The 15000-nt window shown below is 29.0% G+C and overlaps 1 protein-coding gene across 1 annotated transcript in view; it reads right to left on the bottom strand.

The window, feature by feature from the left end:
• The window catches only part of DNAH7 (dynein axonemal heavy chain 7), a 134050-nt gene that overhangs the window by 76378 nt on the left and 42672 nt on the right, over positions 1 to 15000 (bottom strand). The gene's annotated exons all lie outside the window — the stretch shown is intronic.

Raw genomic sequence — 15000 nt, 5'->3', positions numbered from 1 at the left:
AACTTAGGTTTTCTGACATTAATCTCTTTTTCATATTTTAATTTTGTAAATGTTTCTGATGGTTTCATATTTGTTGACGTGTGAATCGTGTCATTATACTTATCCACAATATCCTGAATAAAAGATGACCATTGTTGTGAACCGAGTTGTGTGAATTTTTTATATAGTCTCTCTTTTAAGGTACGATTAAAACGTTCAACAACAACTGCCTTCCCTTCATTAAAGGTACTGTATAATGTAATACTGTTATTTTTTAGAAAATTCATAAATGTCTTGTTATAAAACTCTCTACCCTCATCAGTCCACAATTTTTAGGTTTTCTCTTACTTTTATTAAATATCTGTTGAAAGGCTAACATAAGAGTATTACCTGTTTTGTTTTTTAATGGTACAACCCATGCGTATCTACTCCTCAAATCAATAACGGTTAAAGCATACTTGTACCCCTTATCATTATTGAGTTCAATCAAATCAGCAGACCAGATATAATCAACTTCCTTGGAATAAACTTTCCTTCTCTGAAACTTTGTGAATATTGGTTTATGTAATTCATCAGCTAATTGCTCTTCAGTCTTAATGACATCATTAGAGCCTATAATTTTTTTGAATTGCCAAGTCCAAGTTTCAATTTAGCACTAATCATCTTCTTCACGATGAACCTATCAACTTTTTCTCTCAAGGTTGGATTTTGTATCAGAGACAAATTATACAACATTTCTCTATCGGCTTCATGCTTTTCTTCCAACGTTGTGGTATTCCCATAATCAATATCGTGTCTCATGCACACTTCATCAACTCTATTGATGGGTTAACTCCAGGATTTAGGATTGTCTGCCTCATCTAATCTTTTATCCAAGTTTGTGCCTGGACCACAGAAAGAATACCCTGGAAGATGTAATTCCCCTGGTATTCCAGTAGTTGTAAATTTACTTCCTGATAAAAACTTTTGTATATCTCCTCCTCGTTTGTGTTTGGAGATAAATTGATTTTTTTTTGAACCACACACCGAACATATACCTTTTTGTATAACCCTGTTATTTTTACTTTTAATATATGAAATATTTTTAGTATTAGTTTTCTTTTTACATTTGAGACAATAACTCATTTATTTATGTGAAAAATTCCTGCAGAGTGCAAAAACCTTTTTAGTTTCCAACATGCACATTTGAATCTTAATTTTTAAAACATAAAGAATCCTTAGAAATGCCTTCACTCTCTCCTCCATTTATTTAAGAAAAAAAAATAAAAATGAAAAACTTGAATTAAAATGAATAGCTTGTCGATGTCAATATTCTTGCCGAAAGTATTGCAAATAGACTTGTCGATTCTTTGTTTTCCTCCTTGGTGGGTTGAGTTATTTTCTGTAATACCACCAATCTTTTTTTAATCTCACTGGTTTCCAATTTTTGATGTTTATTTTGTCTCGCTCTTTCCTCCCTCTCCTTCTCTCTCTCTCCTCCCTCTCCTTCTCCCTCTCCTTCTCTCTCTCCTCCTTCTCTTTCTTCTCCCTCTCCTCCTTCTCTCTCTTCTCCTTTTCCTCCTTCTCTTTCTTCTCCCTCTCCTCCTTCTCTCTCTTCTCCTTTTCCTCCTCTTCCCTCTCTTCTTCAACTCCTTCCTCATCCCTTATTATCCTTGAATCGTTACACCCCATAGAATATCATACATATATTCATCAAGATTTCTTGTTATTCCTGTATCCAAAATATTTTTTTTACAATAGGAAACCAATAAAATTTCTTTTGAATTTCTAAAAGAGCCTTACCTTTTCTTAACTTTATAATTTTTTCATTATTTAACATTCTCATTAAATCTAAAGTTGTCGGTTTATCAACATCAGCATAATGCAAATCTTTTATTGAAAACACCTCATTCTTATGTTGTAGAACATATTTATTAAAATACCGAATTCCCTTTTCTTGAAGGTATGCTTGGACACAGAAATGATAATTTTCTTGAAGCATTCTTTCTAGCATTTATGTATTAGAAATATATGTTAGAATAATATTATGGCACGAAACACCTCCCCATCTTCCCATAGTTAAATCATTTTGTATTTCCTTACTTATTATATATAATCCTGTTTTTTCTGTTTTCATGAGATAAACAAGGGCAAAACCATTATTATATTTACCCTTATTAAATTATTTTATTTGTTGTTTACTAATCGTGGCCCCACAAAACTCATTCTCGATACCGAGTGGATAATATTCTTCCTTACGAGACTGATTTAATTGTTCCAGGTCTTTGAGGTTAATTTTAAATCACCAATTATACCCTAAATCATTCACATCATACCCCCATTGTTCTATTCTCATACAAACGATAGGCCCTTCTTTATAAAAATTTATTTTAATTCGAACTGTGAATTCTGTATGACCTGGAGATAATATCAACACTTCTGTATCTTTGGAATACACGGCCGTTTTATTTAAGGATATATATGGTGATAAATCGCTTAATCTCACCAAGTCATTCGCGTCAGTCGGGCTTGGATAATTTTTTAATTTATAAGCATTTTTCATGTTAATATTTTTGGTTATATTATATTTATGTCGTTCGGCCTGTGCCTTTGTGTAATAATTTGATAAATCAATATCCAGTTCTTGAGATACACCAAAGATAGAACCATCTTTACCAACATAAGTCATTTATATTAGATCAAAAATAATATCATAAATTTTTTTTATTTTTGTTGAGTTGAAATAACACATACAGACATAATTGACCACAACACTTAGAATTTAATTCTTGGACTTGAAATGTTTGATAAACACCATTCTGTAAGAATTTTATGACTTCAACAGGTGGTGGAAGACCAAAACTATCAAAATAATATTTGTCTTGACTATTAAAAATACAAACCCAATGAGAACCATTCCCATTATTATCTTCTAAGTTCATAATAATATTCTTTGTATGTTTCGGCACATTTGTTAATTCATCTCTCAGACAAATAACCACATTATGAATTTTTAATTTCTTACAATATTTGACAAGTTGTAAATTTGATGTTGTATTCTTTCCAAATTCTTTAAACCACTCATCAATGCTCATTTATTTATTAGAAAGATATAATCCATTACCTCTTTTCGTTAATTTTACACCTGCTTGTGCTATAGAAGAAAGCATATCTCCAACTAACAATCTCGCTTTATCAGGCAGACCTTCAAGTTTTTCAGCAAAATCTACAATTACACCACTTCCACTAATTTGTTTCTCCAACTCTTTGTTATGTCTTTCCAATTATTTTTGAGCCTGGAGTTGAGCCTTCCTTTCGTTGGCAGTTTCCACCGCTGTTGAAATACCACCCGTCAATGCTCCAACCGCACTTAAACCAGCAAATAAAGGAATTAGAAATGGGAGAAATCCTCCACTCGTCTCTCTTATTGAATATTTTTTCAACATTGGTTTTGTCATTTTAATTTTAAGTGAGCCAGTGTCATTCAAGATTTTAACCTGTTCTCTTGTGAGCAAAACATCAATTCTTACTGCTCCTTTTCTCTGAATTGTATTAACGTTAATAGTACAAGGCTTTTGATTTTGAACACAAGATGATAGTTTATGAAGATTGATTTGATTAACATATACCCCAGTTGGTACTTTGCCACTCATTTATTTAACAAAAAAATTATGTGAGACTAATCATCACACCATTATCTGTATTAATCTGTAATTCTGTTTCTTCCAAAAGCAAACAATATGTATCAACTTCTTCACTCTCTCCTCTTTCAATGTATAGGGAAGTATCCACTCGATTAGACTTTATAGTTTCCTTTTGAGCGCTCAGGTCAAACGCATATATTGTATACAAGCTTTTAAATGCTGTCATATCCAAAATAGGTTCTTTATTTCCATTACTTTCACACACCTTTTGGTAAGACTTGTATGCTTCAGCAAAATCATTTTTTTCCCAATTAATTTCCAATCTATCTCGTGGATAAAATGTTCCATCTAGAGAAACGCGAAGTTGTTTCACCTTAGCATTATCACTCAATGCATTATTCTTATCAGTCGCAGTATCACCATCTGGCTTTTTAAAAAGGATCCACAGATATCGTGGCTTTCCTTCCAGAACACCCAAATTCCACGTGTAAGTAGTTTGGTTGAGTTTAACGTGTTGACATCTTCTTTTGAGGTATGATACACTGAGTGGTTTCTTTGAGTTAAGTCTTCGATTCAACATCTCTTCTGTTTTAAGATTAGGAGTATATTCACTGATATACCAACTCATTTCCTCAATTACAAATTTATTCTGTTCACCAAAAGCACTACCAACACCAAAAAGCAATCTATTTTCATTATCATTCCTTTGTAGTTGAAATCTAATTTTAAGACCATACAGAACTTTGTCATGATCACAAAATCCAAATACACCTTTTAGAGGAACTGCCACAGTAAAACTATTTTCTGCTTTTGTATCATCATTATACGCTCCTTTCCTTTGAGTATATCCAGGGTCTGTGTTTGTTCCCGTTGACATATCAGGAATAAAACCTTCGACAGACCCCTTTCCCATTCTATCACTGAATGTATAGAGTGTAAATTTCATCATTTCAGATACAGCAGAGACATAATCAACCGCTTCAACTTCTTGTGTTCCAATATACAAACGCACACTATCAAACATTTTCCAGAAGAAATCATTTGCAAGTGTAGCATTTGTGTTAGTCGCAGCCTTCGTGAATTTAAATTTACACAACAAGAAACTTTCGGAGAGATTCAAATAGGTTTGTTGATTATTTATTTCAAAACTTTTTGTACCATTCGTATTCCAGTCTATTCCAGTTATTGCATTTACCTTGAAGTAATCTTCTTTTTTAGTGGAGTTTGAGATAATAATAGTATCATCCAAATCATAGATACTATCAATTGCTTCCATACTTGTATTTATTTAGGAAAAAAAGATGTTAAAACTTTTGAAACCCTGATCCAAGTATTTGCATTATTTTCTGTTGTTCTTGGGGGGACAACTGAGTTTTGCCTTTCTTAATTTCTTTTATTGCTTGTAATTTATGAGATTCCTTCTGGGCATCTTTTATGCTCTTTACAGCACCTGCTACATTTCCCACAGCAGAAGCAGTTGAACCAATTTGATCTTTATGTTTTAGAATAGTTGAACCAATACCCATGAGAGTATCAATTATCCCATCTCCTCTAAATTGATGTCCAACACCCCTTTGTCTCCTAGGTTTATAGTATCCTCTACCAAGATACATACCTTCACCCTTGTAGTATGGGGAAAGGAACATCCCATCCCCTGTAATTATTTTATATTTTCCCAACTCGTGTTTCCTCACAATAACCATCGTATTTATTTATTGGAAAACTTCACGTAGGTGAATTCTGATGGATATAACTTCTCCATTAAAAGAAATCATACGATTATCTTGGTCGGTTATCCTAAAATTTACTCTGTGTATGGTTTTTCCTGACACAGGGAGATAAACCAAATTTTTGGGTTCCATATTGAATTTATAACCAATTGGGGTTGAGTATGCGCTGAATGAAAATATTGCATTTGTTTTTTTCCCATCATTATAAGCACCATCAATCAAATCACAGTGAATTAACACCGAATTTATTCCTGAGGATATTTGAATGACATTATCACTGTAAAACGTCCCATTCGTTTCAATCTTTTTTGAGGAGAAACCCAATAACTCTCTAAATGAATTATCAATTGTGAAATCAACCTTGTAATTATTTTTAACTTTAATCGTTGATTTTGAAGTATGTTTTTGAATGTCTATAACAATATTTTTTGGTTCATCACCCTGTTCTTTCATAAGACGAGCAATTTCGGAAGATATTTGAGAAATCTCATATGCTCCGGGTGAGACTGTTATCGTTTTGTATCCACTTCCGGGATTATAACTAAACTTGTCATTTTTATCAGTTATATTAAATAAGGTATTATAAGTTTCCATGGACAATAAAGATGCCTTATATTCTTTTGTTGGGTCAAGTTGTAGTGGGTATGGGAATGAAGAAGTGTGGTCGCTTGTTGTGAAATTAAAACTCAGGATTGTGCTTCTCATCTTATTTAATATGAGATAAAATGTCTTTATATTGAGATTTATTAATTATTTTCATGTTCATCAACTGGTCTAAAATGGCTGATGCTTCATTAAAACAATTGTTATTTCCAGCCTTCTTACTACCTAACAACAATACCAGTCTATTAACTAATTGCGATGGGTCATTTGGAAGAAAACTAATACCTGAACCAAGGATACTTAAAGCTCGAATAATGTGTTTCTCCTTCTCATTTTTCCTACTTTTACTAGAAATACTAACCCTATAATTTAGAGTGTTCAGCAGATCAATATATACTCTATCATCATTATTTTCCATATCCAATGGTTTATCAATGTACTTTGATTCATCCCTCACAGTTGAACCTTGTCTTCCATCTTTTGTGAGAAGAAACATTAATCTCAGAGTTAGTTTAACAGGGGGTTGAGCAGAACCTAAGAACCTTAATTCATCATTAAATATCAATACCTTTTCTTGAACAAGATGAAATATTGCTGGTTGTTCTGTTGGAATGAGTCCTGCTTTGGTTTTTGAATCCGCTGAATATTCATTGTTTTGAAGAGCATTCACAATATAATCAGGGGGTCGATTAATCTCTTCCAGTTGTTGAAATAAACCTTCATCATCATATACCTTTAATTCTCCTAAATGCTCTAATTCTTCCTCCGTCATTTTATCAAAATCTTTTAACATTTGAAGTTTTTTAGGAGTATATTCTACTGTGGGAACTGTGGAAACATCTTTCATTTTTTCTTAGGAAGTTTTTAAAAGTGGTTTAAAAAATTTCTCTTGTTTTCTTTCAAATGCTTCTTCGCCCGTTAGTTTCTGTCTGCGTTTCTTCTTTATGTCTTCCTGCTGTTTTACAACTTTTGAAACCAACTCTTGATGTTCCTTAAATCTTCTTGCTCTTTCTTTTGCATCCATTTATTTATTGTAAAATATCATTTAATGAATTGTAAAGATCAACAGGGAAATTTTCCTTTTCTTCATCATTCAAGTAGATGTGTTCAAATAAATCCTTTTCTTTAAATATTTCATCAAATTCTTTATTAACATTAATGCGAGTTGTCATTTCTTCTTCACTAATACTTGCATCTCTGCTTTTCATACGTTTGCGTTGAGTTTCTTCATCAACATCAAAACTGAATGATAAAATCTTCACTCCGCTCAGATGTTTAATAATTATTAAATTATAATTTGTCTCGTTCCTTCTGGATTAGTTTCGAATATCCCAAGACCACCAGATTTTAGTTTCCTTAACTCACTCTTACAAGTGAATATTTTGTTGTACCAAGAGAAACCTCCTCAAATATTTGACCTTCATTCCTCAATCACATATGTTCCTCCACTGAAATATAGTGATAATCTTCACCTTTTACTTCTCCAGGTCTTATTGCTCTAGTTGTTGTTGATACAATGTGTATCACGGGGTGTTTTTCAAGTAAATTTACAATATTCTCATTTGTACGACACAAGAACCTTGATTTATGAAAGTTTTTTCCAGAAGCAGATTTACCCACAAGATTTACAATAATAGTTGTCATTTATATATGTAATTGTTTATAAAACAAAAAATATATCCCTTAATATCTCATCTTGTTTCACAACAATATATTTATATTTTTTAGTCGTGTGCTTCATGTAATCCTCAAATTTCTTTTTACTACATAATGTAGAACAATTATCTCTCCAAAAATTATTGATATCTATTGAATTTAACTTCAATAAAATAAAAGTATTGGCATTGTTTCTGATGGAACGACGAGGAAGTTGAAAGTACGATTGACTAAGATAAATACAATTACAAGAAGAATGTCTCCCTCTTGTGTAGTAGCTGTCCATTACCGTTTGGTTTCTCTAATTAACACAATCATCAAAGATAACGAGGTTCTTTTTTGATTTATCCAAATCTTGGGGAGACGGTATATCATCCGTATTATCACTAAGAATACAAGTTATCGGATTTGATTTCTTTTTACATCTCTATGTATCACAAAATAGTTGAATTATATCTTCAATGTTATAATCATTTAGGTTTTTTGACGTTTAAATAAACCGATTATATCTTCTTTTTGAAGACCAGCATTAAAACCTTGTGAGAGTAGTTGATACTCTGGTTGAAAACTCGACTTTGTGAAAATTATTAAATTATCATACTCTAAAAAGTTGGGAGTGAGGAGCATCTTTAAAAGTAAGCAGGTTTTTCCACATCCACTTGAACCAACGATGAGACATCTTAATGAATTTGGGAGCTTTTTATGGTTGTTAAATTTTATCTTATTTTCCCAAATGGGTAAAAAATCATTCATTTATATATTTGGAAAACAGGTTATTTAATTTATTATTGGCTTTTTTAGAAACTCTATATTTTATCCTAAGTTCAGGTTTAATTTCAAGATAATCCATTATTTTATTTATACAATATCTTGTGTTGATATTTCCCTGAAAATTACATCCATGAATAATATATAACAACAATCCTTTGAACATTTCTCTTATACATTTAGTTTCTTCCCTTGTAAGGAAAGGTGTGTTATCACCCTCATACTTTACATTCATTTCTCTAATCAATCTTGTAAAGTAATTCATTTTTGGTGTAAATCTAAAAGAATTATTTTCCTTTTTATATTTTTTATTATCATTAATTAGAAGATAATCACAGAATATACATTGTTTATAGGCTTTTGATTCTGTGTTTAATCCCCGTCTTTCACACGCAGGACAATTCTCAAATTTGTCATATGGAGAATCAGGAAAGTCTAGCATATTTATAAAGTAAAACTTTACTAAAACTGAAATTCATCTATACTTTCAGTTGTATATTGACTCATATTTAATAATATTACCATCGATATCAATATACTTTTTTTCATTACCAGATTCAACGACAACATTTTTTATATTAAAGGTAATTTTAAAATGATCGTTAACTACTATTGAACGAAATGTCATTTCACCTGATATATTAACATCCTTTATTTCATCAGGATTTACATCTTTAGGGTTGTTGAAAAAAATACAAATTTCTCCTTGCATATTACAGATGGTCTTATCTTTTCTTTCTAAAGCTTCATCCATAAGGTTTTTGTTTTTTGATACTTTTTCTTGTTTCATTGCTTTTTCTAGTTTTGAATATATTACCAGAAGGAGAGGAGAAACTTTTGTTAGAGATACTTTAATTGATGTTCTACCAGGTATACTAAAAGCCCTTCCACTGAAGGAAATTGAAGAACTCATATTATTTACCATAATTGTTTTTATCCAATAGTTGTTATATTTATCTTTGTTCAATTTTACATCCTTGACATATTTCTCAGTATCTTTAACAAATGAAGAGATTGATTGAAACTTGTCTTTTGTGTCTTGAAACATTGTATTTATTAAGTGAAAAAGTTGGAGGATAAAATGGTTTTAAGCACAGATTCACCTGTAAAATAAACGAAATTTTCATCAAGAAAATTTTAGTTTAAGCAAAGATTTATTATATAAATATGGTGAATACAACATACTGCGATGTTTGTAATCACAAATATAAACATTATAGAAAACACCTCCGAACCAACAAACACACATTTAATCTATTTCATAAAATATCTCCTCTTGAGTTGGAAAGAAAACATTGTGATATCTGCTCAAAGGATGTTTTGAAGAGTAGTTATAATAGACATCTTCAATCACAAAAACACAAGAAAAATGAGTTTAAAGTAAAGGGAGACTATTATATTGAAAACACTGATGGGGCATTTAAAGGGCATATAAAAATAAGGATTTTTCAATTTGGACAACCCGGTCCATCATCAATAGCTGAATCAATTGAAATAGTGAAACCTGATGTTGAAAAAGTTATTAAAAAGACATTAAAAGAAATGAAAACTTTAAAGTTTTATATGGGAGTGAAAATGAATATGAAAAGACAAGATGAAGAACAAACTCCTTATATGAGAAAAGATCTTCATTTTATAACATAATTTCAAGATTTTTTGAATAGTGGGGTTTATGAAGAACTATCAAAACAAGAGGAGGATGTTGATAATACAGTGGTAGGAAGTGGATTCAATATTTTAAAAATCATCTTTTTAGATATACACATTCTAAAATCAAACCCTCTTAAAGCTTCTTCTTATATTGAATTACCAAAAGAAATAAAACTAAAGAAGGCAGTTGTTAATATTAAGAACAATGATAATAAATGTTTTCTCTGGTCTGTTCTTGCTCACTTTCATCCACCAAAATGTAATTCAGAAAGAGTAAAACAATATATTAAATATGAGAATACCTTGGACATTAAAGATTTTAAATTCCCAATGCCACTAACAGATATTCCTAAATTTGAGAAAAAGAATAATCTTTCTATTAATATATATGGATTAACGGATACAAACAAAGTTCAAATATTAAAAATTTCAAACAACTATAAAAATGAAGAAACACACATTGATCTTTTATATTTTAGTGTGGAAATAATTCACATTACACATACAACAATAATTTATCAAGATTAATCTCTTCTCAGGTATTCAGAACAGCAAACAAAATATATCCTTCTAAGCGATGTCGTAATTCATTTCATACAAAAGAACGATTAGAACAACATTCAAAATATTGTAGTAATCATAAATCAGCTGTAATTACAATGCCTAAACCAGGTGAAAAGATTTCTTTTGAAGATTATAATAAATCTATCATGCACCCATTTGTGATATACGCTGATTTTGAATGTATCCTTAAAAAGATAAATACTGCTTCTCCTAATCCAAAAGAATCATATACAAATAAATATCAAAAACATATTCCTTGTGGTTTCTGTTATTATATCAAATCATCTGTTGGAGAAAAGTATAACAAACTTGAACATTATAGTGGAAAAAAAGCTTCACAAGAGTTTGTAAAACGATTAGAAAAGGATTGTATAAGACTCACTAAATTAATGAAAGAAACAAATGAACCGATGAAATTAACTAAAGAAGAAAAATTAGAATTGAGAAAGAACAATATCTGTCATATTTGTGAGGGGGAAATTAAGGAGTCTAAAGTTAGGGATCATTGTCATCTTACTGGTAAATATAGAGGTCCCGCTCATTCCTGTTGTAATCTTAATTATAAATTACCTTCTTTTATTCCAGTCTTTCTTCACAACAGCGCCAACTATGATACACATCTATTTATAAATGAACTTTCAAAAACACCAGGGAATATTTCTGCCATAACAAACACAAGTCAACAGTATATTTCATTTACAAAAATGATATTCACAAAACCTTTAACTCGTATTAGGTTTCTCGATTCTTACAAGTTTATGGGAACACCACTAGCCTACCTCGCATCAAATCTAAGCTCCACGGACTCTTTTCCAAATCTTAATTCATTCTTTCCAAAAGAGGAAATTCTCACTAAAGAGGAAATTCAGATTAAAGAGAGAATTCAAAGTAAAGAGGAAACTCTAATTAATGAGGAAATTAATGAAGAAATTCTAACTGAAGATGAAATTCTAATTATAAAGAAAATTCGAACAATGAATGAAATTCTAACTAAAGAGGAAATTCTGATTAAAGATGAAATTCTGATTAAAGAAGGAATTCTCACGAGAGAGGAAATTCAAACAAGGAATGAAATTCAAAGTCAAGAGAAAATTCTTACAAGTAAGGGAATTTATCCTTATGATTATATGGATTCATTTATGAGATTTAAAGAAACACAACTTCCTTCAAAAGAAAGTTTCTATAATAACCTTTATGAAGAAGAGATAAGTGATAAGGAATATAAACACGCACAAGAAATATGGAAAATATTTAAGATAAAGAACCTTGGAGAATATCATGATTTATATCTAAAAACAGATGTTTTATTGTTAGCTGATGTGTTTGAAGCTTTTAGATCACTCTGTCATAATAAAAATTGTTATGGATTAGATCCTGCCCACTATTTCACAGCTCCTGGTTTAGCTTGGAGTGCAATGTTGAAAATGACAAAACAAGATATAGATTTAATCAGTGATGTTGATATGCTTTTGATGATTGAGAAGTCCAAGAGAGATGGAATATCACAAGTATGTTCAAAAAGATATGCTAAAGCAAATAATAAATATCTTCCAAATTATGATAGTGAAAAAGATAGTAATTATTTGATGTATTTTGATGCTAATAATTTGTATGGATGGGCAATGTCTCAATCTCTGCCTTATGGTAAATTAGAGTGGGTGGAAGAAAAGGATTATGAAAAGGCTTTGATGAATATTGTTATTTCTTCTCAAGAGGAATTGAATGACGAAGAAGAAGGTTATTATTTTGAAGTTGATTTGAGGTACCCGAGTGATCTTCATAATAAGCATAAAGACCTTCCTTTTGCATGTGAGAAAGAAACCCCAAAGAAACAATGGTTCAGTGATTATCATAAAAGTTTTAATATTAAAGGCAAATCAACAGAAAAGTTATTAACAACATTCTATGATAAAGAGGGATATGTTTTGCATCAGAGAAGCTTAAAACAGTTTTTGAGAGAAGGATTGAGAGTAGCTAAAATTCATAGAGTTTTAAAATTTAAACAAAGTCCTTGGGTGAAAAAGTATATTCAATTCAATACAGATATGAGAGCAAATACAAAAGTAAAATTTGAAGGGGACTTTTATAAATTAATGAATAATGCTGTATTTGGAAAGACTATGGAAAATGTTAGAAACAGGCAAAACATTAGATTCGCAACATCTTGGAAAGAAGCTTCGAGATTGATAAATAAACCAAGTTTTGAGAGAGAAGAGGTTTTTTTCAGAGAACTTTTCTGCAATTCATATGAAAAAGGAAAGTATTGTAATGGATAAACCAATTTATATTGGAACAGCAGTTCTTGATTTATCAAAGATATTGATGTATGATTATTTGTATAATGACTTAAAGAAAGAGTATGGTGAAAATGTTTCATTGTTGTATATGGACACTGATAGTTTTATCCTAGATATAAAAACTGATGATGTTTATAAAGATATGAAGAAAAATATTGGAGGAAAAAATAGGAAAATGAATACAATAAGAAGTTATAAACATAACATATATAGTGAAGAAGTAAATAAAAAGGCATTAGGAGCCTTTGATGATAAGAGATTTATTTTAGATAATGCAATAGATTGTGTTCCATATGGATATTGTATGATAGAATGTATAAAATAGATTGTGTTTTAACGATGGTAAGATGGGTTAGGGTTTTTTAAAGGCTACCGCCGCATTTTTTCGCAATATATAAATGGTCAAACCAAGTATTAATCAAACTAAAGAGTGGAGAAAATCTCAGTCTTGGTATATAAATGGAAAACATAATGAATGTGAAAAATATCAAATAAGTCTTATTGAAAAAATAACCAAAACAAAGGTAAATAAAACAAATAAGCGAATCAATTTAAAAAGTAGTAAGTTAGAGGATGTAAAGAAAAAAATGAATATCCTTGAATGGACTGAAAACTTTGATGGTTATCAATTGAACAATGAAAAAACAATTTACTATAATCTCAAAATGATATGTGGCTCAGGAGGTGGTCAAACAAGAGCATTAAGAGAAGTTTCTCATTTCGTAATGGCACAAAAGGGGTATCTTAAAAAATCTAAAGATTCAAATGTTTTGTTTTTCAATATTTTAGATGGGGATTATTGTGCAAAGAAAATTAAACTATTGAAGGAATTTGAGAATGAACAAATCTTTATAGGTTCAATGAGTGAGCTAAACAATATGCATCGGTTATTTGATAAAGAGTGTCCCGAGTCTTAGACGTTTCAGATATTTCTTTCGAATCACCTTTAACAAATCACATGACCACTTTAATACTTGAACAAATCTTTATCTTATTGCATGGATTATTTGAAAAAAAGTGTCCCCAGGTTAAAAGGGGAGACAAATAAATATACCTTGGGATAAAAAGGGGGTTTATTTTTAGGGAAAAAAAAAATATGAATCGCTGAAAATCCCCCATTCATTTACATGGGGAAAAGTGAGCCAGAACTAGTATATTCACCCTACACACATATATATATATATATATATATATATATATATATATATATATATATATATATATATATATATATATATATATATATATATATATATATATATATATACATATATATATATTTATATATATATATATATATATACATACATATATATTTCTATATTTATATATATATATATACATATATATATATATGTATACCTATATATATACCTAGATATCTATATATATACCTAGATATCTATATATATATATATATATATATATATATATATATATATATATATATATATATATGTATACCTATATATCTATATATATATATATGTATACCTATATATCTATATATATATATATATATATATATATATATATATATATATATATATATATATATATATGTATACCTATATATCTATATATATATATATATACCTATATATCTATATATATATATATATATATATATATATATATATATATATATATATATATATATATATATATATATATATATATATATATATATATATATATATATATATATATATATATATATATATATATATATATATATATATATATATATATATATATATATATATATATATATATATATATATATATATATGTATACCTATATATCTATATATATATATATGTATACCTATATATCTATATATATATATATGTATACCTATATATCTATATATATATATATGTATACCTATATATCTATATATATATATATATGTATACCTATATATCTATATATATATATATATATATATATATATATATATATATATATATATATATATATATATATATATATATATATATATATATATATATATATATATATATATATATATATATATATATATATATATATATATATATATATATATATATATATATATATATATATATATATATATATATATATATATATATATATATATATAT

This window comes from Eptatretus burgeri, chromosome 3, assembly GCF_056783735.1.
Source record: "Eptatretus burgeri isolate ZD-2024b chromosome 3, Ebu_testis_v1, whole genome shotgun sequence".
Lineage (NCBI taxonomy): Eukaryota > Metazoa > Chordata > Myxini > Myxiniformes > Myxinidae > Eptatretus > Eptatretus burgeri.
This window is presented reverse-complemented; position numbering and strand designations above follow the sequence as displayed.